This window comes from Ovis canadensis, chromosome 21, assembly GCF_042477335.2.
Source record: "Ovis canadensis isolate MfBH-ARS-UI-01 breed Bighorn chromosome 21, ARS-UI_OviCan_v2, whole genome shotgun sequence".
Classification (NCBI taxonomy): Eukaryota; Metazoa; Chordata; class Mammalia; order Artiodactyla; family Bovidae; genus Ovis; species Ovis canadensis.
In genome coordinates this window covers 50,759,363-50,785,436 of record NC_091265.1, presented here as the reverse complement: position 1 = coordinate 50,785,436, position 26,074 = coordinate 50,759,363, and the positions used below count along the sequence as shown (strand labels likewise).

At 47.2% G+C, this 26,074-nt stretch overlaps 1 protein-coding gene and 1 long non-coding RNA gene across 4 annotated transcripts in view; both read left to right on the top strand.

Annotated features, from left to right (window-relative positions):
- NTM (neurotrimin) overlaps positions 1-26,074 on the top strand; it is a 956,964-nt gene that overhangs the window by 495,330 nt on the left and 435,560 nt on the right. The gene's annotated exons all lie outside the window — the stretch shown is intronic.
- Positions 1,869-7,588, top strand: LOC138426433 (uncharacterized). The gene is made up of 2 exons (XR_011251645.1): positions 1,869-2,043; positions 6,776-7,588. It is a non-coding gene; the product is annotated as an uncharacterized lncRNA (long non-coding RNA).

Genomic DNA, 26,074 nt, shown 5'->3' with positions numbered 1-26,074 from the left:
TTATATAGACTTTTAGACACAGAAGGAAACTTCAGTGATAATTTAGAAGACTTAATTGTGGATCTCAAGTCAGCTGCCATCGTCACATCCTTTCTCTCCTGTCCCCGTCCTCCTCACCCAAGATAATGCTCAGAATTCCTGTTGGGAACAGGGCTAACTCCAAGGCCTTGCCTCGGTCATCCAGGTGGGAGCCATCACTACAACGTGAGCACTGCCAGTTGCTTAATCCATCTTCCCTAAACCCAAGGGTCTTCATCCTTGCTAGAGGTCTAGATCGGCTGGCATTTGCTGATTACTATGTGCTGTGTGGAAGTTATCACATTTGATTTAGGCCACTTCTCTGCAGTGTGTGTGGGTGCTAAGTTGCTTCAGTCATGTCTGACTCTTTGTGACCCCACGGACTGTGGCCCAACAGACTCCTCTGTCCATGGGATTCTCTGGCAGGAATACTGGACTGAGTTGCCGAGCCTCCTCTAGGGGCTCTTCCCGAGCCAGGGTAAACCTGTGTCTCTTACGTCTCTAGGTTCTTGACCACTAGCATCACTCTGCAGGAGAGATGCCAATCACACAAGATGGAAAAACTGAGACATGAAAAGTGAAAGTAACTTGCCTAAAGGTCTGCAGCCTTCAAGAGGTGAGGCTAAGACATGAGCCCGGGAATTCTGACTACAGAGACTTGGCCTTTAACAAGTCCATGCTGCTGAGCTCTGGTGAAGGCACAACCCAGAGAAGGGGAAGTATTTCCTCAGTGAAAAACAGCAGAAAGGGAGCAGGTGGGCTTTGAGTGTAAATGGAACTGAGTTGAATCCTGGTTTTACCAATGCTTGTGTGATCTTGAGGTTATTTTAGCTCTTCAGAGCCTGTGTGTGGGTTTTTTTTTTTTTCTTTTTAATAGTAAAACAGGATAATGATGCTATTTCAAAAAAAAAAAAAAAAAGCACATGAGCTGAAGTTCTCGGTGTGGAATGCCTGGCAGTGGTGTCTGGTGAAGACTAGGTATTCTCTGAGTGTCAGCTTCTTCCCTTTGAGTAGAAGTTCCAAAGTCCTCACTTCGTTGGTGGACGCACCTGTCCTGGTTGGTGTGTCTCTGGAACTTAGCCCAGGATCTGACACCAGGCTGCGAGCCGGTGGGGCTTCTCTTTAAGCTGTATCCCTTTGTAGCTTTGAGCAGGACCTCAGTCTCCCCTCCCCATGGGGTACGAGGCACATTACCATTTCCAAGGTTCAAGGCCTTCTAGTTCCCTTGAACTTTCAAGGTGAGAACATGCTGATAGAAAGACACCAACTTGCAAAATTTAGAAGCTGATTCTCAGAGAGAAAATGATTGAAATAAAACCCTTTCAACCTGGAGTATAGGTATGAGCATCAGAAATGACCTGTGGGTACTGCCGTGTATATATCTATACCTATATATATTTAAATTTTTTATTTTATATTGGAATATAGCCAATTAACAACAGTGTGATAGTTTCAGGTGGACAGCAAAGGGACTCAGCCATACATAGACTTGTATCCATTCTCCCCCAAACTCCCCTTCCATCCAGGCTGCCACATAACATTGTATTTTAGAGATATCTTTGAGCTCTGCCCCTCCACTGAATCCCATTCCATCATAATGTTTGCTGGGAACTCAGATCTGTGGTTTAGAAGTATCCCTGTTTCAGAACCACCATGCTGGACCTGGTAAAAGGTGCTGTGATGGGGGCTACTTAAGAACCTGACCCTGCTCAACAGAGGACCTGCAAGCTGCCATCTACAGGGAGCAGACATAAGAAAGGCCATCAGAAGGGACGGCTATAAATGCTCTTTATCTGTAGCTAAAATACAGTCAGTTTCTTATCTGTTGCTGCACATGCCAAAAGGTGCCCAGCAAGAGTCTGTGTGACCACGTGAGCTGATTTCCTCCTGTCTCCATCACGGAGGACATTCAAGCCAACATACGTGTTCTCCTCCGGCTCGGCAGCTCCGTTTGAAGTTCACTAGCTCTCGTTCGCCCAGACCAGGTGGTGCTGCTTGCGTCTCCTCCCTTGTTCATTTTGACGGGTTAGTGTTCCTGTTTTCATTTTTAGCTTTTCCGCTTTCTATATATTTTAACATCACAAGCTGTCTCAGACCCTTTTTTTCTAGGTAGGTGGAATATAAATCAAGAGTAAATAAATAAAGCTACTGAGGCAATGAGTGACTTCTGAGAATGGGGAGGTATTGTAGGCAGGCAGACGCAGCAGGACTGGATAGCATTATAATGGGCTTTTGTACTTTGATGCTAAAACTATAGCTACTAGCTATGAAATATAGCTTATGCTTTGTTGCCCCTTGTATGTTTATTAATTGATTTGTATAGCCTGACATACAGAGTTTTTCAACACAAATCCTTGGCATCTGTGGGCTTGTTTTCTTGCAATTAATCTAAGGAGTAAGTAAGAGAGTGACAACTTGGCCTCCTTGGTCTATTCCTCCTCGGGATCTCAGCCCACACTGGTTTTGTCCTGTGTGGCGTCCTGCCCTGGCTTCTCAGGGGAGGCTTTTTCCTCTCTCTTCCTTTGTGCTTTCAACTCTCCGTCTCCTAGGCCCTTCCTTTCTCATCATGTACCTTGTCTTCTTCCTCCCCTTGTTTCCCTGAAGCTTCTGCAATTTCTCCCAATTAAAAATGAAGTGGCTCAGCCAATTTCAGTCCTAAAACTGGGAAAACCTGTTAGTGCCTTTAAGGGATTTCAAGTCTCCTTGTGAACACAGGCTGTGCACATCCCTAGAATTCCCTTGGCACGTTCACGAGCTTCATTCAGTCTTCTGTGCCACTGGACTGTGGGCTAGTGCACCTAGGACTTCTTATTACCAAAGCTTTCCCCCACTGGGCACCCCTCTGCCAAATCCCAGACCCCCTTCAGCAAAAGCAGAGTAGATTCAGCAGATCTGGTGCAAATCATTCTCCAACAGGTGAGGACACGGAGCTCAGGCACTTTGGCCAGCCTTGGATTAGTTCTGAGGAAGTCCTCTTTTAAATTTTTCCCGGGGCTCCACAGGATCCGGCTTTGGGTGGAAGGATTCAGAAAGTTTATAAAAAGCACAGATAGATAGCAACACACTTAGGAATGACCATATTTGTCAATTTCTCGGTGTCCTTCTTCCATCTTTCTGCCCGTCTTGATCACCTGGAGTGACTGTCTCATGTATTGGCTGGTTCCGCCAAGATCTATGCCTCTCATTCCTCCTTTTCACAACAGCCATCCTATTTGTATTATCAAATGGCCACTCACTGTGTTCTGGTTTGCTTTATCAAATTTTTATAAATTTGAAAATAACTCAGTAAAGTTGGTCTATCTATGGGCCTGTGAACAGATGTCATTGGAAGGATGGGGTGATGCATATAATGAGCACAGATACAATTGAGTTTTTCAGAACATATCCAGCCTGGTGATATTTATTTTCCCATCAGTGGATAGTGGCTCTATTGAAATCCGGGACCATGAAGATCTTATTAATGAATTATGCTTGGGTGTTGGGTCAGATTTAAAGTGGGCAGCAGTGGCACTCAAAACTGTAACAGAGTGCTTAGCATGATGTCTTGGTGGTTCAGTGGGGAAATAATTAAGAGATAAAGGCCTTCTTGGTCTCACTCAGGCTCCAAGGTTTATATAGGTTGGGGAGGATGTGGTCCATCGCCTCTCCTTCTGCACAAATGGTGTCAATCACTTTGACTGACAGTCCAGCAAGACATAGAACAGGGGCCGTGAACCTGTGGCAGGTGGCATGCTTGGAGAATCATGTTTTTCATCCTGAGGTTCAGGGATTTCTTTTGAGCTGATTTGTTTTCATCATGACATTTAGTTTTCTAGTTACCATTATTAAAAGCAAAAAGGAGAGCATCAGCAGTAAAATAATAGTAAGTTGTTCTCCATTAAATGAACATCACTAAGTATTATATGAAGAAAATTAAATCTAGAATTCTATATAATTAATTGGTCAAGTTTCTTAATTGCAATGTTAAAAAAAGTATAGGCCTTGATTTTGAGGGTTGTAGTTACATCTTACTTTGGCCCCCTGATGCGAAGAGCCAACTCATCGGAAAAGACCCTGATGCTGGAAAAGCTCGAGGGCAGGAGAAGGGAATGACAGAGGATGAGATGGTTAGTTAGCCTCACTGACTCAATAAACATAAATCTGAGCAAACTCCAGGAGAGAGTGGACAGAGGAACCTGGCCTGCTGCAGAAAGGGGTCGCAAAGAATCAGACATGACTTAGTAACTGAACAACAATAAGTTATGTCTTAACTATTTTGCTGCTTCTTGAGTATTCTGTTTGTTGGGCAAATCTTTCTCCTTTCCTTCTAAAATTGCCTATATTACAGTATAATACTCTAAACTAGTTTATATACATATGATGAACACTTAGGGTCTTTTCGGTTTGGCTTATCAAAGTCCACCAAATGATTGGTTAAGGGCTTTATTTTGGCAGAGTTCTCTGCCCCAGGTAAAGGATCAGAATATTGATTCCCAGTCCCAGCTTGGATATTCCATATCAGGAATAGGTCTGTAGAAATGAAAAGCTTTGTTGTGAATCGAGATTTGAGAAAACCTTGACAAAATCTATCATTTCTGCAGAGGATGAGCTCAGTGGGGCAAGAGCTGGCTTTCCTTCCTTGTTGTATTTTAGGACCTGGGGGGAAGCAGGAGAAAGACTTTGAGCTCCAGCAGAATCGCTACCACATCCTGTGTTCTCCAGTGGTCAACTGTGGGATAAAAAAATTACCAGAGCTTCCAGTGGTAAAGAAACTACTTGCCAGTGCAGGAGACACCAGTTCTATCGCTGGGTCAGGAAGATCCCCTGGAGAAGGAAATGGAAACCCACTCTGGTAGTCTTGCCTGGGAAATCCCAAGAACAGAGGAGCCTGGCAGTCTACAGTCCGTGGGGTCACAAAAGAGTCAGATATGACTTAGGGACTAAAACAACAAGAAAAATGACCAGGCTTCCCTGAGGCTTTGGGATTTATACTCTCTCTTTTACAAGTTTTCTCCATCCACTCTTTCCATGTCACCAAAAACCTTGATTTTTTTAGTCTCAGATGTTGGGCTTTCTTGAAACATTTTCTTTAAAGATAGTTTTCCTACACTTTAGAAGAAACAAAAAATCGAATATAACAGTTCATAGCATCTGTGAGTTCCTTGAGGGCAGAATCCATGTTTTGTCTATTGCTCTGTCTGGAGATTCCAGCCAAGGGCCTGGCATATAACACAGAAGCTTGGGAATTGATTTTGGAATAAATGATCCTATAATTATGCAAAAACTCTCCTGTCCTGTGTCTCACAGCCAAGCACTGTTGTGGTTGCTGTTATAATAGAAGTAGAGAAAAAAGTGAAAGTGTTAGTCACTCAGTCGTGTCTGACTCTCTGCAACCCCATGGACTGTAGCCTGCCAGGCTCCTCTGTCCATGGAATTCTCCAGGCAAGAATACTGGAGTGAGGACATTCTCTTCTTCAGGGGGTCTTCCCGACCAAGGAATTGAGCCTGGGTCTCCTGCACTGCAGGCAGGTTCTTTACCATCTGAGCCACCAGGGAAGGCCTAGAATAAACAGTAATTCAGGGAAGGTTTTTGCAGGACTGTGAAACATGTGATGGATTTTAAGCTACAAGAAGGCAGAAGTATCTGTATGTAATTTCCTGTTGACAGTGACCTGGGCACAACCTCTCACAATCAATTCGGGTAATAAAGGCTTGGATAATGATGACACTGAAAATGATGATAAAATGCCCCCTACGTGGTCCCTGGGGGACATTGTCCCAGACTTGGGTATAGCCAGCTGGCCAAGGAAGATCTCTCACCCACTTCTTTGACCTTTTATTTACTATCTATTATTCCTCATAGTGACAGGCTTTCCAAGGGCTGTTTTTCAGTTCATCCTCCTTTGGAGGCTGGAGAAGTGGCTTCCTGAGAGGTCTGGAGGCAGAGGCAGGAAGGCAGCTAATAGGCAGGGGGAGAGGAGCCCTGTGTGAAGAGAAAGTCAGGCCAAGGGATGACACTTGACAATTTTGTTTTGAACCTCTCTGTTATTTCCAGTAAAGCAATTTCCTTGACATTTTCCTGTGGCATTTGAAAGGGGGGAGAAAGCAGGTTTTTTTCTTTATCATCTTTTTTTCCTTTTCTCCCTCTCTAGAGTGATTTATCTTGTCTTTTTTCAAAAGCCAGTGCTCCCCAGTGTCTAGCAAACACTTTGAGTGTTGTACACAGATGCACATCCGTGCCCCTCAATCAGTGTGGGGTTTGTGTGTATCTGGTATGAGTGCGTGTGTGTGTGTGTGAGAGAGAGAGTGAGTGTAGGCAGCAGCTGGGACTCATGAGGCTGAGCACTGTCACACAAACCTCATGACAAGATCCCAGGTACTAAACCAGCCGCAGGGTGCATGGGTAGAGGCCCACTCAGGTACACTCCACTTACCTGCCTCCTTGTTTGGACCACCTGGCCTGCAGATGACCCACAGCTTGTCTTGACACTCTAGCTTGTCCTCAGGTGACAGGCCCTATTCACCTCCCAATGTGTGATCACAAAAAGACCAAGCCAGACAGAACAAGAGAAATCTGATCAAGGAATAACATGAGTCATTCCCAGACCAGAAGCAGGTCAAATCCCGTCACAAGGAATGTTATGACATGGCCTGCTTTTGTCTTTTCTCCATGAGCTAGAACCACTTTAAAGATAAATTAGCAGGAGCACAGCATTAGCAGGAGCTGAGACAGGCCCACTTGTGTGAGTGAGACATCTATAAGGTGCTCTGTCTATAGGATGAAAACCACTATGCCTGTGCCGGAGGGTCATGTCAGATGTGAAGAAACGAGACGTGAAGTGTGAAGTGCTGGAGCACGCGAAGGTCGATGCTGACTGAGGCTCACCACGCTCCCTGGGATTGGCTCACTCCCTGGTCTTCAGTGGGCTCTCCTCCAGAGAGTTCACGTCCTGGGCATGTGTGCTGTGTGTGCTCAGCCATGTCTGACTCTCCGTGACCCCAGAGAGCAGGGCTCTGTAGCCCTCCAGGCTCCTCTGTCCACGGGGTTTGCCAGCGCAAGAACACTGGAGTGCATTGCCGTTGCCTTCTTCATGAGATCTTCCCAACTCAGGGATTGAACCTGCATCTCTAGCATCTCCTGCACTGCAAGCAGATTCTTTACCACTGAGCCACCTGGGAAGTCCTCAGAGTCTTGTTCCTGACTCCCCTTTAATGATCTGTACTGGTTAGCGCTGCCTGCCAGGACCCACATGGATTCTTGCCACCTGACTCCTCTCCTTCAGCTTGGTCTGGGGCTTGGAATGGACAGGCTATCTTCAAGTTCACCTCCACAAAGAATCTGGCTGGAATTCCTGACTCGCAAAAACTTTATAGGAATATTCTCAGATGCTGCTCTCTGAGTCCCAGATAGACCTCAGCTGGTACCTGATGACCCCAGGAGGGCCCTTCATGCTTCCCTGGGGAGGCAGCAGCCTCATAGCAAAGATAAAATGCACCCATCCCAGGCATGCTTAAATCTCTGTTGCATCTGCATTTTTTTTTCTAGAAATGCTTACAGAATAAATGGAATTTATAATCAGAAACCATAAAATGTCTGATTTATTGCTCATCTTGATGACAATATTTAATAACTGTGTATATTTTATCAGGTCTTTTTAACACTCTGTTGTGGAATTTTACTTAATAGGGTGATTCCATCCTCTGTATCAAACTATCTTCAGCACCAAAAGGGAAGAGCCTCCTTTTGAGTTAAGGGTCCAGGGATGATGGGGGAGAATGCCCAATTCTTCCAGGTGGTCTGAGGAATCTCAGATTATCAGGGCAGGGCTAGCTGCTTCCCAAGTGGCGAGAATCTCACGACACGTGTGGAGAAAGATAAGTCAGGGTTTCATCATCTACTTCCAGTGTGGGAAATTCTATGTTTAGAGATTAATTCCTTTGAGCCTTGGAGGCATGTTCTTTTCAAGTGTTCCTTATTGAGATTCTTATATCCCCAGAAAGAAAAACTGCTATCACAGAGACTGGAAATTATGTAATAGCCAAATTGAAAGAAGCGTATTGTAAGAAGAAGATATGGGGGAGTGGCTAGAGATGGAGAGAGGGAGAGAGCTCAGGAGGAAGCAAGCAGAAAAAGGGGCTAGAGCGGAGTTGGCAAGCTTGGCAGTTTTGCTTGGTGAGATAGACTTGGCCTACTTGTTTCCTGCTCCTTTCTTCTGTCCAGAGTCTCTTGAAAGAGAGAAAAATGTGACTAATAATAAGGTCCCATCCTCTCTAAGGGACCTCCAGTGTTTATTTCCCACAAACAAAAATTCTATCTTCCTGACCAGTATATAAAGGTGAGGTGAAGTCACTCAATTGTGTCTGACTCTTTGCGACTCCACAGACTGTAGCCTATGAGGCTCTTCCATCCATGGGATTTTCCAGGTGAGAGTACTGGAGTGGGTTGCCATTTCCTTCTCCAGAGGATCTTCCCGACCCAGGGATTGAGGTCAGTATGATGCCAACATAACCTTGCCATACAAGGAATTCATTCATGTTGCCAACAGTCGTTAACAGTATCTCTTCTTCCTCTCCTGCCCAGGAGCTTCTCCAGGAGCACACAGGAAACTCAACTGCCATAACGCACAGTCTCCTTCAGTTTGAAGCAGTTGTGTATCCTTCTGTCTTTCATGCCCTTATCAAACATCAAGGGTATCCAGACCTCACATTCCAAAGCATGACTTTGAACCTGCTCTGCCCCACCTTTGCTTTTCACCAGTCACAGATGGTACATTCTTGGCAGGAATATCACAGAAGCAATATTGCCACAGGTCAGGAAGTACAAGTCTCCTATGTCCCACTTGGAGATGTTAAGCTTCATTGCTTAGCAAATTGGTCCTTCCAGGGTTCTTCACTGTGTCAAAAACTTTACTGAAATCAACATGAAAAGGACCACACCTAAATCATCTAGGCAACACACCCCACACCGCAGCTCCAGTCTTCAACACTCTTACACTCAAACTGAAGTAAGGTCACTGAGGTTAATTCGGCTATAAATTTGCAAAATAGAGAGGTGCCTCCAGGTGAGAATGGGAACTCTTCTAACCTGCCAGCTTAGTACCCTAGTGATGTCTTAGGAGGACCTGACGGGTTTCAAACTCAAAATATATTCAATTTTATTTTTCAAAAATATCTATTTGAAAAATATTTTAAATTTTTCATCCTCTGGATCATAGAGATGATTCCAGCTACTTAGAGTCTTATGGATAAATTCCTCCCCAAAACCTTGGCTCAAGGCATAGGTCTTCTCCTGCTGTCTTTTAAACAGATTGTCCCAAATTCCTTTCTTCCCTTTAGATTCCATATATAGTCTTCTTCATGTTTCAATGGTCTATGGCCTCAGAGTCTTGAAAAGCTGAAAGAATCATCTATGTTTTAAAAAGGCTCTTTCAGGATTTTTGTGTGTAGTGTTTGAGATTTTCATTTTTTGATTTTTTTTTTTTTTTTAGTTTTTGGTTTTGTCACCTTCAACAATTATGATAGAGGAGTGGAGCCACAGGGCCAGAAAGCTAGATGCTGGAGACACAGGAAAACCAGTGTCCCTCTTTTTACTCTTCTTCCTCATCTGCCCGACCACGCACGGGCATACACGCATGCATACACACACACACACACACACACACACACACACACATGCACACAAACATCTGAGCAAATCTCTAAATCTCTGTTAACCCAACAGACAAACTATAGAACTCATTAAGAGAATCAAGAGGACCAGTTCCGAGAGTGACCTTCCCCTCCTCTTCTGAACCACTGCTGAAGCCTGAACGAGGCTTCCAGATTCTTCCCAGCACCAGCTCTGGCCCCAGAACTCCCAAACGTGCTCAGTTTCACAGCTGGCAGATCTGGGTCTGGTGTTAAATTACCACCTACTTAGGGAGAGGGCTCAGGGGCAGATGATCACAGACTAAAAATACCTTCAAGGTAACAATGCAAATGAGGGAAGAGGATTATTGGTTTGCTCAGCAGGTGCTGGGACCAGGAGCAGCGAGTGGCCTGGAGCTGAGGAAGAGAAAGTTCAGACGGGGGATTAGCAGAGAAGCTCCCCACACAGAGCTTCCTGTTCTGGACTTCGGGGTCCAGTGCCAGGTGCCAGGGACTGAAGCATGGTAATCAGTGTCTGCAAGGATTCCTGCCAGCTTCCCCGGAATCTGGGTCACAGGGGCTGACTTGAAGCTTTCTGGTCATTATATGTATTCCTAGGGTGGCAGCCACACAAACCCTTTTGCCTCGGGCATTTAACTTCTTTTTACTTGATTTATGTATTTGCTTATTTTTGGCTGTGCTGGGTCTCTGTTGCTCCATGGATTTTTCTCTAGCTGCCGTGCTCTGGCTTCTCGTTGTGGTGGCTTCTCTTGATGTGGAACGAGGGCTCCAGGGTGCACAAGCCTCGGTAGTTGCGGAGTGTGGGCTCAGTAGTTGCGGTTCTCACGCTCTAGAGCACAGCTCAGAGTTGTGGCACACAGGCTTAGTTGCTCCACAGCATGTGGGATCTTTCTGAATCAGGGATCAAATATGTGTCCTCTGCACTGGCAGGTGGATTCTATACCACTGAGCCAACTGGGCAGCCCCAAGCATTTAATTTCTAACCTGGATGTTTAGGAGACAAATTTCTCATGTTTGATCCTTTGTGTTGCTGAAAGATCAACTCTTTTCCTTTGGTCCCCAAAGTTGGCAGTGAGTAAGTGAAAGAAGCTCAGCCTTGTCCAACTCTTTGCAACCCCATTGACTGTAGCCCACCAGGCTCCTCTGTCCATGGGATTCTCCAGGCAGGAATACTGTAGTGGGTAGCCATTCCCTTCTCCAGAGGATCTTCCCAACCAGGGATTGAACCTGGGTCTCTGGCATTGCAGGTAGATTTTTTTTTTTTACCATCTGAGCCACTAGGGAAGCTGCATTCAAGTTTGAGAACTAATATCCAGCCCAGGGTGCTTATCCCGGTATGCAGAGATGTAGGGCCCTGAGTCAGATTGGGTGGGTGGATGGCTGGGGGAGTGGTGTTGTTCGATGTTCAGAAGATAATAGAAGCAACAGGAAGAACATTCTGGTAATTAACTGTTACTGATTAAAATATTACCTGACTGTTTTATCTCCTCAATAAAAGTGTTAGGGGAACAGAAGGAAAAAATAAGGACTTGAATGTGAGAGTTTATCTTTTGAAATCCAGAAAGCTTCACATCCAACAAATGAATGTGCCGAGAGAACATTTTGCCTACAGGGAAACGGTAATGTTACATCACACTATGCTATACATTAGGGTTCCTCAGAAAGAACTAATAGGATGTCTGTGTTCATGTATATATATACTAGGATGCATATGTAAAGAGAGGGTTTTATTTCAAAGGACTGGCTCACAGGATCATGGATGTAAGTTCAAAATAGGGCAAAACACCAGGCAGAGTCAATGCTGCTGTTTGAGTGTGAAGGCTGTCTCCTGGCACAATCCCCTCTTCTTGGTGAAACACAGGCTTTTCCCCATAGAACCTTCAGCTGACTGCATGAAGCCCGCCTATGTTACGGAGGGTAATCTGCTTTGCTCAAAGTCCACTGACTCTATTTCATCTGAAAGCAACCTCCAGAGAACCATATAGACTAATGTGTGTCCAAATGTCTGGGTGCTGTGACTCAGCCAAGTTGATACAGAATACTAACTGTCCCAGCACCACAGAGAAGTCACTTCCTAACACACATGCTTAATACGCTCTTTCCCTTCTAAAGTGTCTCATACATGGTGGGTTTGGACTAAGCCTCGCATCAGTCAGGGAACCAAGGGGAAGGACAATTTACAAGTGACATGAAGGAGTTCGTGTCTGCAGAGTAGAAAACAAGGGAGAGGAGATATTCTCTGCAGATTTGGGCTGGGTGCTGAGGTGGGCGATTCTTAACCTCAGTACAGAGAGCTTTGAAGACCATGTTGGAAAATGCAAGCTGGATGCAATAAAAAACCGATAAGAGTTAAGACTGCCTACTTCATTTTATTCTTTCTTGTTTTTCCTAAGAGGACACAGAAGTCAGAAACATTCAAGAAAATCATGAGTGATGAGTCAGGCTGCATTAAAGGCACTTAAGCCATACTCCGTGGGACAGAAAACACGTGGTAAATCCTGGTGCATGTCCCTCTGGAGGGTGGGGAGCTGGAGGGGCTGGTCCTCAGCCCTGAGCTCAGGAGGCAGCCCAGGCAGTCCCCAGGAAGGCGAGAGCCAGAGGCTTCTCGTCCGCTGTTTCCTGTCGGCCAAGACCTGCACATCGGTGTGCAACCTTGTTACGCCAATGACAGCGCATCTCACACAATTAAAAAGGAAAAGTTGAAACATTAATATCTCATGTTCAAAGGTCAGGGTATCTCCACTCAGCTTTCCAAAGCTGGTGATAGAGGGCTTGGTGCCTTCCTATCATACGATCCAAGCAGAGGTCACAGGCCAACACATCCTGTCTCAAGGATTTTGCGCCATCATGTCCACACTGTTAGACTCTCAGAGAACTTGGAGTTATGGTCACGTTCACAGAGTCTGAGAACAGAGAAGGACCCAAGCAGCATCCAGCGTGCTCCCATCACTGTTCAGCTGTGGGAACCGGAGTCCGGAGGGAAGTGGTTTTCTCCATGTTGCACACTAATTTGTGAAAGAATTAAGACTAGAATTCAGCTTTATGACCCCAGACAGGTGCGCACTCTCTTTGGCTTCTGTTCGAAAGCCAGCGTCTGCAACAGTAAAGCAGAAGGGTGGTAGAAGAAGATGACAAACAAGTGCCAAGGAGAGGCCTGTGTCCCTGCCTTTCCCTCCAAGGTGCTGAGCTCGGATATATTGTCAAGATAATTTAATATAAAAAAAACCCATAAAACTCATTTTCATGGCAAAAGAAGAGAAAAGATACCTCGTAGCAGGTGGAAATGACCTGTTATCCATAGGCAGATGAAATAAAATGGGAGGGGTCTCACCTATAATGAAACGGCCACTTGCCTGGGTGTTTGGGGGGTGTTATATAGTATCTATGATTAATAGTACTTACCATTGATTGACTATTTGATACAAAGCTGGAGCTATTCTAAGCCCCTCATGGGAATCAATCCATTTATTTTATTTTATTTTGGGGGGCTGCACTGGGTCTTCATTGCTTTGGGCAGGCTCTCTCTAATTGTGGCGAGCAGGGGCTATTCATCGATGCAGTAAGCAGGCCTCTCATTGCGGTGGCTTCTCTTGCTGCACAGACTCTAGAATGCAGGCTCAGCAGCTGTGGCCCACGGGCTTAGTTGCTGCAGCATGTGGGATCTCCCTGGACCAGGGATTGAACCACTCTCCCCTGAATTGGCAGGTGGAGTCTTAGCAACTGAGCCACCACCTAAACCTATTTGATCTCTACAATAATCCTGTGAGCTGGATACTCAGTGCCTCTGTTTTACACATAAGGAAACTGGGTTTTTGGAAGTTATTCACACTGACAGGGTCACACAGCTAGAAAGTGTCAAAGCTGATATTTGTGGCTTTGGAGGCAGGACTCTCAGCTCCTACTCTGAGATGCCCATCCAGCTGTGGAGAGCTAGAGGAAATGCCACCTGTGAAAACATGGCTTCTGCAGATAAGAGATCCCTGGGTCTAGCACAGGAGAATACGGGAGTCCTCATAAAATACCAGGGGCTCGAAGGAGGGAGCACAATATGCGAAGTCCTGGTGAGAGGATCATGAAGGAAGAAGGTAAACAAGTCTGTCTTGAGCTTGTGTTGGGGTCGTGCCCTTGAGAGACAGACAGACAAATCCTGGAGGAACTATGTCTCCAGCAGGTTCCCAGGACAAAGCACCCAAATACAGAGAAGGAAGACTCATGTCCTTTTTCAGACCCTTATAATGGCTGATAATTTTCAAGTGCTTCCAAGCTCCAGGTCCTGTTCTCAGCCCTTTTGCACGGGTCACTTCATTCAAACTTCACAGCAAAGCATGAGACAGGGACTATAGCAACTCTGCTTTCCAGAGGAGGAAGCCGAGTGGGCTCAGAATGTTTCAGAAGCTTTATAAGCAAGGTCACAGCAGTGTTGACTCAATCCTGAGAGTTACAGAGCTGGGCCAGAGCTCTGCCATCCCTCATCCGAGCATAAAGACTGGTCCTCAGGAGGGGACCAGGGTGGCTGGAGCTCTTGGTTTTGAGGAGTAAGCAGGCTTGCCAAAAACAAACCGGGCACTGACTTGCAGGAATGTGGAGGGACCTACAGATTATCACACTAAGTGAAGTGTGTCAGAATATGATATCATTTATCTGTAGAATCTAAAATATGACACAAACAACCTTATTTACAAAACAGAAGTAGACTCACAGACATAGAAAACAAACTTATGGTTACCCAAAGGGGGAAGGGAGGGAGAGGGTTGAATTAGGAGTTTGGTATTAGCATATCCACATTACTCTATTTGGACTCTGTGGGAGAGGGTGAGGGCGGGATGATATGGGAGAATGGCGCTGAAACATGTATAATATCATATGTGAAACGATTCGCCAGTCCAGGTTCGATGTGTGATACAGGGTGCTCGGGGCTGGTGCACTGGGATGACCCAGAGAGATGAGATGGGAGGGAGAAGGAAGGAGGGGTTCAGGATGGGGAACACATGTACACCCATGGAGGATTCATGTCAATGTATGGCAAAACCAATGCAATATTATAAAGTAAAATAAATAAAACTGAAAAAAAATAAAATAGATAACCAACAAGGACCTACTGTGTAGCACAGGGAACCATACTCAATATATTTTGTAATAGCCTATAGTGGATATGAATCTGAAAAAATATATACATATATATGGGGTTCCCAGGTGGCTCAGTGGGGAAGAATCCGCCTGCCAATGCAGGAAACACAGGAAATGCGGATTCGAATCCTGGGTCAGGGAGAGCCCCTGGAGGAGGAAATGGTAGCCTGCTCCCTGCTTCAGTACTCCTGCCTGGGAAACCCCATGGAAAGAGGAGTCTGGCAGGCTACAGTCCATGGGGTCACAAAGAGTCAGACACGACCAGGTGACTGAGCATGCACATACGTATATATGTATAACTGAATCACTGTTGTACACCTGCAATTAACACAACATTGTAACTATACCTCAATGAAAGAAAGAAAAACTGGGCATCAAATGGGTGAGGGACGGTAACTAGACGTGTTGTGGTGACCATTTTGCATTGTATATTGCTAAGTTGCTTCAGTCGTGTCTGACTCTGTGCGACCCTATAGATGGCAGCCCACCAGGCTCCCCCATCCCTGGGATTCTCTAGGCAAGATACTGGAGTGGGTTGCCATTTCCTTCTTCAATGCATGAAAGTAAAAAATCAAAGTGAAGTTATTCAGCCGTGTCTGACTCTTGGTGACCCCATGGACTGCAGCCCACCAGGCTCCTCCATCCATGGGATTTTCCAGGCAAGAGTACTGGAGAGGGGTCAAACATCAAATCGTTTTATTATACACCTGAAACTAATGTAATACCATATGTCAATTAAACCTCAATTATAAGAAGAAAGCGGGTCACCACACTTTGCCTGGGAAGCCAGACATATGGGACTCCTTGGTCCACCTGCTGGGGCACTCACCAGGCTCCCTGCACTGTGTATACAGGAGCACAAAGAACCCCTGTCCTCACAGAGCTTTCAGCCTGGCGGGATCCACTCATAAGAGGAGGCAACCAGCGTCCCCCATCAGGACCAGCCTGGTCTGGCAGCCCCCATCCCCTCAAACCTGCTCTTCTCACACTCTTCCGGGCGGGCGGGGGCCCCTTGGTGAGCCGGCTGACACGTAAAAATGGCCTTCTGCATTTCTGCTGACACGTCTTCCATATCTGATGGAGTTAGATCTTCATTATGAAATTAGATGAGATTTCTGATGCGCAGACTAATAGATAACAGCCCACATTCTTCCTCTGAGTAGCGGCAGAAACAGCCAAGAGCAGGGAGCGGGGGGCCGCAGCTGCCCCCTCCCATCCCATCCCATCTTCCTACCCACCTGTCATCGTCCGCTAACATTGTTAGCTCACCGAGGGGACAGCATCTCATTGCGTTATCCGCTCCCCCGCAACCAAAGGGCTTTGTGTACTAAGGCTGCGGTTAAGTTAATGGAACAAATAGATACATTCTGCACAGGAAGTGGTGATGAAGATAACCAGCAGCTGTCCTTCACTTTCCAGCAAGGAGGAGGGGATCTCTGGGGGGTCCCCGGGGCTGGGGTTCCCTGGCGACCACTCCGGAGGCTACCTTCCCCTCTGTCCTCCCTGTGAGCTCTCATACACAGAGTGCCTACTGTGTGCCGGGCTCATCGTGTGCAATGCCCCATTTAGTCCTCATGATAAACCTGTACGTGGGCACTGTTATTTCTAGCTCACAGCTTGGGAACCTAAGGCTGATGTGGTCAGGTGATGCCCAAGGCCAATGAGCTGGTCAAACTCACATCAATTAAACTCCAAGGCCCCTGATTTTTCTATCATTTTGCATTGAGGTCTTCATCTATTTTATTTTTTTCTATTAAATTTTTAACTTTGTATTGGAGTGGAGCTGATCAGCAATGTTGTGGTAATTTTCAGGTGCACAGCAAAGGGACTCAACCATACATATACATGTATCCATTCCCCTCTAAACTCCTTTCCCGTCCAGACTGCCACATAAGGTTGAGCAGAGTTCCCTGTGCTGTACAGAAGGTCCATATTGGTTAATTCACCCCAGTGTAGCTCCATGCCTTCCATTTGTCTCCACTTCTGCTTCCAGACTGCAGGTGGAGACCAGAGCCATCTCTCTTTGCAGCCCCACATTTATCTCCCCAGCAACTTTCCATCCAGGCCTCAGGGGACCATTCCCCCTTTAACCAGCCGGAAACTGAGCTTCTGATGTCCTTAGGGGATTGCTTTCTTCTTCCCATGAAAGACACATCCTCGGCCCCCACTGACTTTGCAAACATTTCATGGCTAACATTTACCCTTTAAGGCTGATACTCTCACCCTTCCTTCTGGGGTGAGCCACACAGTGCCTGAGTCTTTGAGGGTCCAGGGAGATTTTTCTTCACAGGCTAGTTGATCTATGGTTCCCACCTGATAACACAGAAGAATGTAGGTTTCAGCAACTAACACACAGGGAATGCTGGTGAGACATGGACCGTTTTTCCCAAGTGCCAAAGAGAAACGGATTTTGCTTCTGATGTGTCTACAGCTGTGCCTTCCTAGCAGTGCACGCTCACTGAGGCTTTCATCTACACGGCCTCCTGGTGTCAGGGTCTGCATTCCGCTGCAGATAACAGAAGCCCAAGCTCACAGGCGTCCCTGTGAGGCATGAAGTCCAGAGATAGTGAGATGGGCAGGCTGCCCATCACGAGGACCAGCCGCCTGGCGGCATCAGCCCCCCAGGGGCCTCTTGTCTGTCTTCTCTGCAATCTTCAGTGTCAGACGCTTGTCTTCATGGTGGAAAGACGGTGCCTCGACCTCACCCTCACTTGAATTTCCAAGGAGGAAGAAGAAAAAGAAGTCAGAAGAGGGAAGAAGTGTTGCCAGAAGGAGGAAGCAACTCTAGGAAGTTTCCACTCTTGGACCACTAGCCAGGTCCTCACCATGCGCTGCCCCTCAGGCATAAGGAGAGATGGGAAAGGTGGTGCTTAGATAGGCCCGTGCTCCTCTAAACCAACCTGAGATACTGAGAGGAGGATGGGGAGGACACTTAGCTGGTGGATACCTTTCTGCGGCTGCCACTTTCCCATCCCTCCTACTTGGACTTTTCTAGGGCAGGGAAGAAGCCATTAAAAGGAAATTCTTATGTTCAATCTGCCCTTAAAGACAGAGGTCTCCATGTCCACTCACACTTTCTGTTACAAGGTTGCTTTTTTTAAACTTTTCATTCATAATGGAGTATAGCCTATTAACAATGTTGTGATGGTTTCAGGTGGACAGCAAAGGAACTCAGACACCCGTATACATGTATCCAGGCTTCCCAGGTGGGCTAGTGATGAAGAACCCACCTGCCAATGCAGGAGACATAAGAGACACAGGTGTGATCCCTGGGTCAGGAAGATGCCCTGGAGGAGGAAATGGCAACCCACTCCAGTATTCTTGCCTGAAGAATCCCCATGACAGAGGAGCCTGGCGGCTATACCCCATGGGGTCGCAAAGAGCTGGACATGACTGGGTGACTTAGCAGGCACATGATGGTGGAGGAGGGGCTGACCTTTCTTGCCTTTGGCCCCATACATTTTTCCCGCCTGGGCTTCCCTAGTGGCTCAGGTGGTACAGAATCTGCCTGCAGTGCGGGAGACCTGGGTTCCATCCCTGGGTCAGGAAGATCCCCTGGAGGAAGGCATGGCAACCCAACTCCAGCATTCTTGCCTGGAGAATTCCACGGACAGAGGAGAGGGCTGCAGTCCCTGGGGTCGCAAAGAGCCAAACATGACTAAGTAACACACACATTCTTCCCTACAAGGGTCTCTTAACAGTGCCTCCACTTCTTCTCTGCCAGCCCATCAGTCCTCCAGACACTGCTGCTTAAGAATTCTGTGTTGCTTTACTGTAATTTTTACCACAGGGGAGGAGTTATTGATATTATCTATTATATAAAGAATTTGTAAAGATAGGAGAACAATTGAAATACAATAACAGTGGGTAAAATCATTCAGCTGGATCATGCCTCTACCCTCTTTCAGAAGCTTCAATGAATCCACATTTCCAAAAAAAACGCTGGAACCCAAACTCTTTACCAAAACATGCGGAATCCTTCAGCATCACCTCCCACTGTTCCCCAGACACAAACAATGCCTCATGTTTTCTTAAACAAGCCTTGATCTTTTAAATCTCCATTTCTTCATTCTTTCTGTTGTTTGCTGCCAATAGATCCCTCTTCTCCAACTGGTGACATACTCCTCACCCTACAAAGCCCAGCCCTTCTGCTAAGTGCTCTCCAGGTCCCTTGAGCCTCAGGTCCAAAATTTCAGACTCACTAGATGATCACTCTTGTAGCTCCCATCACACTGCTGGCAATTTCACATATCTGTCTCCTCCACTAAGCTATGAGCCCCTGGAATGTGGGCACCGGCTCTTACACACCACTGCAGCCCTTGTGTCTAGGCAGTGCTTGCTATATTGCAGTTGCTTATTTGTGTTCCGTCGCTCAGTCGGGTCCGATTCTTTGCCATCTTATGGACTGTAGCATACCAAGCTTCCCTGTCCTTCACTATCTCCCTGAGTTTGCTCAGATTCTTGTCCGTTGAGTTGATGATGCCATCCAACCATCTTATCCTCTGTCACCTCTTTCTCCTCCTGCTCTCAATCTTTCCCAGCATCAGGGTCTTTTCCGATGAGCTGGTTCTTTCTTGCTTATTATGTCATTAGAATAACACCATTTTTGCAGCCACTTTGTATAAAGGAAGCACTGTTATTTCCAGCCCCATTTTACAGATGAGAACATCGAGGCTGGAGAGGTACTTGCCACTTTTCTGCACAAGTGAAAGAGGTGTGATTGGAGCTTCTGGCTCCAGTGCCTGAACTTTGAGTCATGGCTCAACACTGCTTCTCAATAGAATGTTGGATGGAAGAATGAGTGAGACCATAGACATTGTCCAGCCTGTTTTGGAAAGGCATCACAGAATGAGAGAAATGTGCAGCTCATCCCCTCCAACGTACGACTCGCTTCTGACCCATCTGCCAGCCCAGCTCTCCTGCCTTCAGCAGTGAGCCCTGCACAGGTACAGGCGGCCTGCAGGGGTTTAGGCCCAGCTTCAGCCCCTTTAGGCCAAAGGCCACATTACAGCGTCCTGGCCAGGCTCCTGGGTGCTGCCTGTTCTGTCTGTCTGTCTCTCCTCTGCCCATCCTCCTCTCCCTCTGCCCCCTCTCCCTTCTGCTTCCCCGTCACAGATGTAGGATCTATGCAGCCATCTCTGATGCGTCTAAGCACAGGCACTCAGGGACAGTCTTGCTCCAGATCCTGCCTCCTATTTTCATATTTCCTGTGGCGTTTTGTAGAAATAGCAGAACAATTACTCATCCACGGGGGATAAAGGGAGCAGGGTTTTATATAATCAAATGTTAAAGTGACAACGTTTCCCAGCCAGTGGGGGAGGTAGAGGGAGGGAAGGTGGCGTGGGGATGGTTGGGGAATGGAAGAGGGGCCTGGACCGCTCATCCGTGGTGCAAGCGCCAGTAGGAATGCGCTTCGTACCTGTGACGCTGAAGGTGGATACAACCTGTGCCTATGGTTCTGCCTCCCCTTCAGTGAGGCCCTGCATCACCTCTGGCTAGTGAGTCTGCCAACGGCTGCTTGGAACTCCCTAGCTTCCAGAGGGACCATTTCAGAAGCCTTGATGCTTTATATCCATCTCCTGCATTGATTGACGAGGGAAAAAAAAATAGTGGTTCATCTCCCAGCAGGAACATTCTTAGCCAGACGAGGGACAGAGTCCAGAAACATCTGTCTGTAGCAAGCATGCTTGGAGTTTCCCATAAACACACATTTCCATGAAAACCGAACAAAGGAGGATGAGAGAAAGACCAGACATGTCCCCACATTTAAATGAGCCCCACGGCCTCATTCCTTTCCAGCCAGGGCGGGGTCGGGGGAGAGGGTGCTGGCTGCTGTCTGCACCCAGACCTGCAGCTGGCTGTCCCCACCAAGGGCCTCTTTCCCACCACACGCACCACTGCACATGGACAGGCTCTCCGGCCATTTGTTCTCTGATGTGCGCTAAGTGAAACATAATTACCCACTTTGTCACATAGCATGTGACTTTGACGGCCCAGTGTGTGGGTTTAAAAAAAATACATTAGAAGGTCTTCAAAGGGAACTAGTGTTCCTTTGGGGATGGTTTTTGGGATTTCAATGGGATTCCGAACAACAGAACCCCAGAGCTGGTGCCTCCGAGCAGCAGCTGCTTCCGGCCCTACCTGCCTTCACCACTGCCCATGCCCTACAGGGAGGTGGGAAGGCAGGCGAAGAGTGAGGGTGTGGGGCAAGGAGAGGGGGACATCCAGAAGGCTTTAGCAACGAAGACAGGAAAGGAGGCAAGGGAACACGAGAGGCCAGAGTACACTTGATTCCCTTCTTGTGCGGGATGAATTGTTTCCTAAAGCAAGGCTGGCCCCTGCAGGAACCCTCTCTCTCCACCTTGGGAAATATCCCACTTAAGCACGTCTCTTTTCCAGATTCCTCATACCCCGCAGCTCACAAGACTCCTTCCCAGAAGAGCAAAGCTCCGCCCTCTCCAGCAGCACTCGCCTCCCTCTCCCAGGACCCTCCCCCTTGACCCAGTTCCCTTTTCTAAAGGAAGGCTCTGGGCCTTCTGAGATAGTGCCCTCATGTGGGCACACACACACACACACACACACACACACACTCCTGACCCTCAGAACCTGCACTTCTTTGTGGAGACACACACACTATACACCCTGGAAACAGAGCTTCCGCCACAATTTGAGGCCATCAATGCTGCTAGGGCTCAGGCTGTGAGTGTCTTTAAATGGGAAGCCTGCTCGTTACTGCAATTAATTGGCATTGCTGCGCTAATCGGAAGGCAGCCTGCCTATAATAAGCGTGGCAGCAGCCTACTGCATGCAGCGGGGAGGCAGAGGTGGGCTTGGAGCCCTGGGCAGTGTTTACAGTGGACGATACAGGAAATCCATAAGCATTCTCAGTTTTTGTAAAGCAAGGTTGCACTATTGGGTTTATATTAGCAATTTTCAATCATCTTTTATTAGTGCTCCATTGATCTTCTGTCCATTTCCTTAATGTATTAAAGCATAACAATCTGCAGAACATTCTCCCCTGGTCAGCTGACTGCATAAAAGCATCACCACCCAACCGCTTATTCACAAGCTCCGAGTCCCTCATGCAAACCCCTTTGGATGGGAACAGACATGTGCTGAGTGAAATGAAGTTTCTCTGAAGTGGATTGGACAGAGAGCTCCATACTGATCCCGCATGTCTCTGGTGGGACGCCTTCCAGCCAGGGTAACGGCAGGTCTGGGGAAACTTGGAGGAATAGCTCATACAGCCTTTTACTCTAGCCTCATTCTAGGCAGGCAACTCACGGAGTTAACGGTGCAAATGAGTTCCACCTCCAATCTGGCCTAGCTGTATGAAGACTCATCTGTAGGCTTGTCTTCCCTCATCTATAAAAGGAGAACATTCACCTGGATGACCTCTGTGGGTTTTTTCAACAATAAATTGAATTGGTTTAATCAAAAAACAAAGACCTTCCTGACAATAGGCTTATCTTCTTGTAGGGAAGATCATGTGTATTTATAAGCATTTAAAATGAAAGGCAATATGTTGTATATACCGGAGGAGATCCTTCTGCAGGGGATCTTCCTGACCCAGGGATCAAACCCAGGTCTCCAGCATTGCAGGCAGACTCCTTATTGCCTGAGCCACCCAGGGAAGTCTTGTATACTGGAGAAAATACATATATTGACATAAAAGGAATCCAGAAGAGGGAGACATTTCTCAGTGAGATGACCCAGGGGGACTGCCTGGAGGAGGCATCATTCAAAATGCATCTTGAGGAGTGGGAACTTAGGGGAAATGGAGCCAGGGGTGGGACCTGGCCTGTGATGGTGACATTGCACTCCTGAGAAGAGAGGAAGGGGAGTCTAGAAGGTACGGTGCTTTGAATTCCAAAGACTGAGACCATTTCAAGAAAGAGGAGAGTATTTCCGGGCGCCACATGCAGCCAGGAGGTCAAGGAGGCTGACTGCTGTGTCTTGAACAAACACAGCCCCAGACAACAGGCTCCGGTCCTCCCGCTGGCCCCTGCCTGGGCAGCCAGGGATCCCCTGAGAAACGCCCACCTTGTTCTTCATGGTGGAGCTGTATTTGTGCTCCCCAAGCCCGTGGCGTCCGTAAGTCCTGCTCACTGCTCTGTGGACAACACGTGCTGCTTTTCCAGACACCGAGACACTGAGAGGGGATGCGACAGGAGATGAATGGCGGGCTGCTCCTCTGCTCAGACACCCTGCGCGGCCTTCCTATTCTCGCTGTGCCACTGGGTCCACTTCTGCACAAGGTTCTGATGCTCATACATCTGCTCCTGAGTTGTAGGAGTCCTCCCATCCCTCATGAGTTATCTCCCTTATCCTGCCAAAGTGCCCCCTACCCTCCCAGTGAGCCTGGGTGTAGGGGATATTCCACAAGGAAAGAGGCTGGGTCCTTGCCTTCAAGAAACTGCAGGTGAGTTAATTAACCTGCAAATGAGTCTCTCAAACTCCTTGTCCAGCAGAACCACTGCCTCCATTTGACAGATGAGACAACCAAGGCTTATGTGTGTGTAGGAAGCTTCCCTGGCTTCCCTGGTGGCTTAGATGGTAAAGAAACTGCCTGCAATGCAGGAGATCTAGGTTTGAACCCTAGACCAGGAAGATCCCCTGGAGAAGGGAATGGCTACCCACTCCAGTATTCTTGCCTGGAGAATCCCAAGGACAGAGGAGCCTGGTGGGCTACAGTGTGTGCAGAGTCAGGCACAACTGAGAGACTAACATTTTCACTTGAATCTTGAATTTGGAGTCAGAGGTTTGGATGTGAGCCTGGATCTTCCTTATTCTACCCTGGGAATCTTATCCTCTACACACATGAGCCTTGGTTGGCTCATCTGTTTGATGCGGGCAGTGGTTCTGCTGGACAAGGAGTTTGTGAGAGAATCAGATTACATGACAAAAGGGAATTTGTTTTGTAAATCCAACATTTCGATTTCTATTATTGTTGTTTCAACTGTGCAGAGAGAGATAATCTTTATCATTTTAATAAGTTCATCAGCCATTCCATGAAAGAAGTGAATGCATCTGGTTTTAAATTATGTGTACATGTTCAAAGCTGCTCTCAGACAGTGTACAACTCCCTTTACTGTCAGGCAGTCCTGGCTGAACTGTAACTTAAGTCAGGTACTTGGAGCTTTCCTCCATGCATTGCGTTGGCTGTGGAGAAGAGTCACCACATCTTGCTGTCTGGGTGGCCGCACTCACATGCTGGAGGGAACTGAAGGGTGTTGGATGTGAGAGCTGGACCATAAAGAAACCTGAGTGCTGAAGAATCGATGCTTTTGAACTGTGGTGTTGGAGGAGACTCTTGAGAGTCCCTTGGACTGCAAGGTGATCCAACCAGTCCATCCTAAAGGAAATCAATCCTGAATATTCATTGGAAGGACTGATGTTGAAGCTGAAACTCCAATACTTTGGCCACCTAGTGTGAACAACTGACATTGGAAAAGACCCTGATGCTGGGCAAGATTGAAGGCAGGAGGAGAAGGGGATGACAGAAGATGAGATGGTTGGATGGCATCACTGATTCAATGGCCATGAGTTTGAGCAAGTTCTGGGAGTTGGTAATGGACACGGAAGCCTGGCATGATGCAGTCCATGGGGTCACAAAGAGTTGGACATGACTGAGAGACTGAATTGAACTGAACTGAAGGGTGTTGGGTGTCCATGCTCAGGTTGATCTTCTCTTAAGGAGTGATCACGTTGTGGACAGATCTCGTAGAGTAGCAGCTCCCAACCTTTTTGGCATCTGGGACTGATTCAAGGAAGACAATTTTTCCGTGGACCAGAGGTGTTAGGGGGATGGTTTGGGGATGATTCAAGCACATTGCATTTATTCTGTACTTTATTTTTAATCTAATGCCACCACTGATCTGACAGCAGTTACCAGTCCTTGGCCTGGAGGTTGGAGACCCCTGCTGTGGAGGGTGCCTGGTCCTTATCCTGGACCATCAGTGGCTCTCAGGCCAGCCCTCACCCTCAAAGAACAAGAGCATCCTTCCCCTGAGAGGGCTTCACAGCAAGCCCCCACCTGCCTGAGTCCATAGAGTCGGCACTTTGTTTCTGGGCAGAAGGAAGCTTCTCTCCTGCCCCCGCTGCTCCTTCCCTGGGAACAGTCTCGTTTGCCCTTTCTCTCCTCTAGGGCAGAGCTCTAGCATCATTTTTAGAACTTAACATCACTTCGCATTATTGATCCCTATCTTGGAGGATTCTTCCTTGACTGAAAGGATACAGGGAGGCAAGAAAGGCCTAGAACATCAGAGAAAGGCATGTTTGCTGGAAACTGAGGATTTGTCTGTTGCTCTTGGTTATTGGCAAGGGGTCCTTTGGGGTTAGGTGTTTAAAGTATGCTCTTATGCATCAATTGCTTTGGGGGCATGACTGTTCAGATGAAGGCTGTTTGAATTGCATCCCTGCCGGTCTAAAGTATATTTAAAAGTGTGAACATTGGGGGAGGAGAGGGAGCCTGAAGCCCACTCATGCAGATATAGAGACTTATATGACTCAGTTTCCTTCTCCAAAAGGAGGACAATGATGTGGTTGCTTTCTGGCAGGTTAGCTAGCATGTGGGTGCTGTGCTAATTAATGTCATATGGAATTGCAAAGCATGCAAACTTTAGAAGCACCCTGGTGCAGTGCAATTCTTGGTGCATGAGTCAGCCTGTGTATGCCAGTATTTATTCATGTAAATATGAGTGAAGGAGTAAGAGGAAGCTGGCAGCAGGAAGGGAACATGTGTACACACAGAGCAAGACCAACTCCAGGCTGAGCGAGAGCAAAGTGGAAGCGCTAGTCACTCAGCTGTGTCCGACTCTTTGTGACCCCATAGAGCCTGCCAGGCTCCTCTGTCCATGAATTTCCCAGGCAAGAATACTGGAGTGGGGTCCCATTCCCTTCTCCAGGGGATCTTCCCCACCCAGGGATCGAACCCTCGGCACCTGCATTGCAGGCAGATTCTTTACTATCTGAGCCCCCAGGAAAGCCCTTAAGGCTGAGTAAAGGAGTCTAAATAGATGGTCGTCCTCATAAAATTAACACAGTTTTCCTGATGAAAAGCCAATGCAATATTTAGGGTGATTTGAGCTGCAAGTAATTGAACACTTAGTAATGGAAAATTAGAAAGTCAGGACTTCAAAGAACCCTAGAGGTGGGGTGACCAAAAGTTCAGTAATAGCATCTGGGACCCAGGATGTCACAGCTGGCCTCCATCATGCTTGAGACATGGGCTCATCATTCCACAAGTGGGAAGCAGCTGCTTTTCTCCAGCCCTCACACCATCACCTGGCTGTGATCAGAG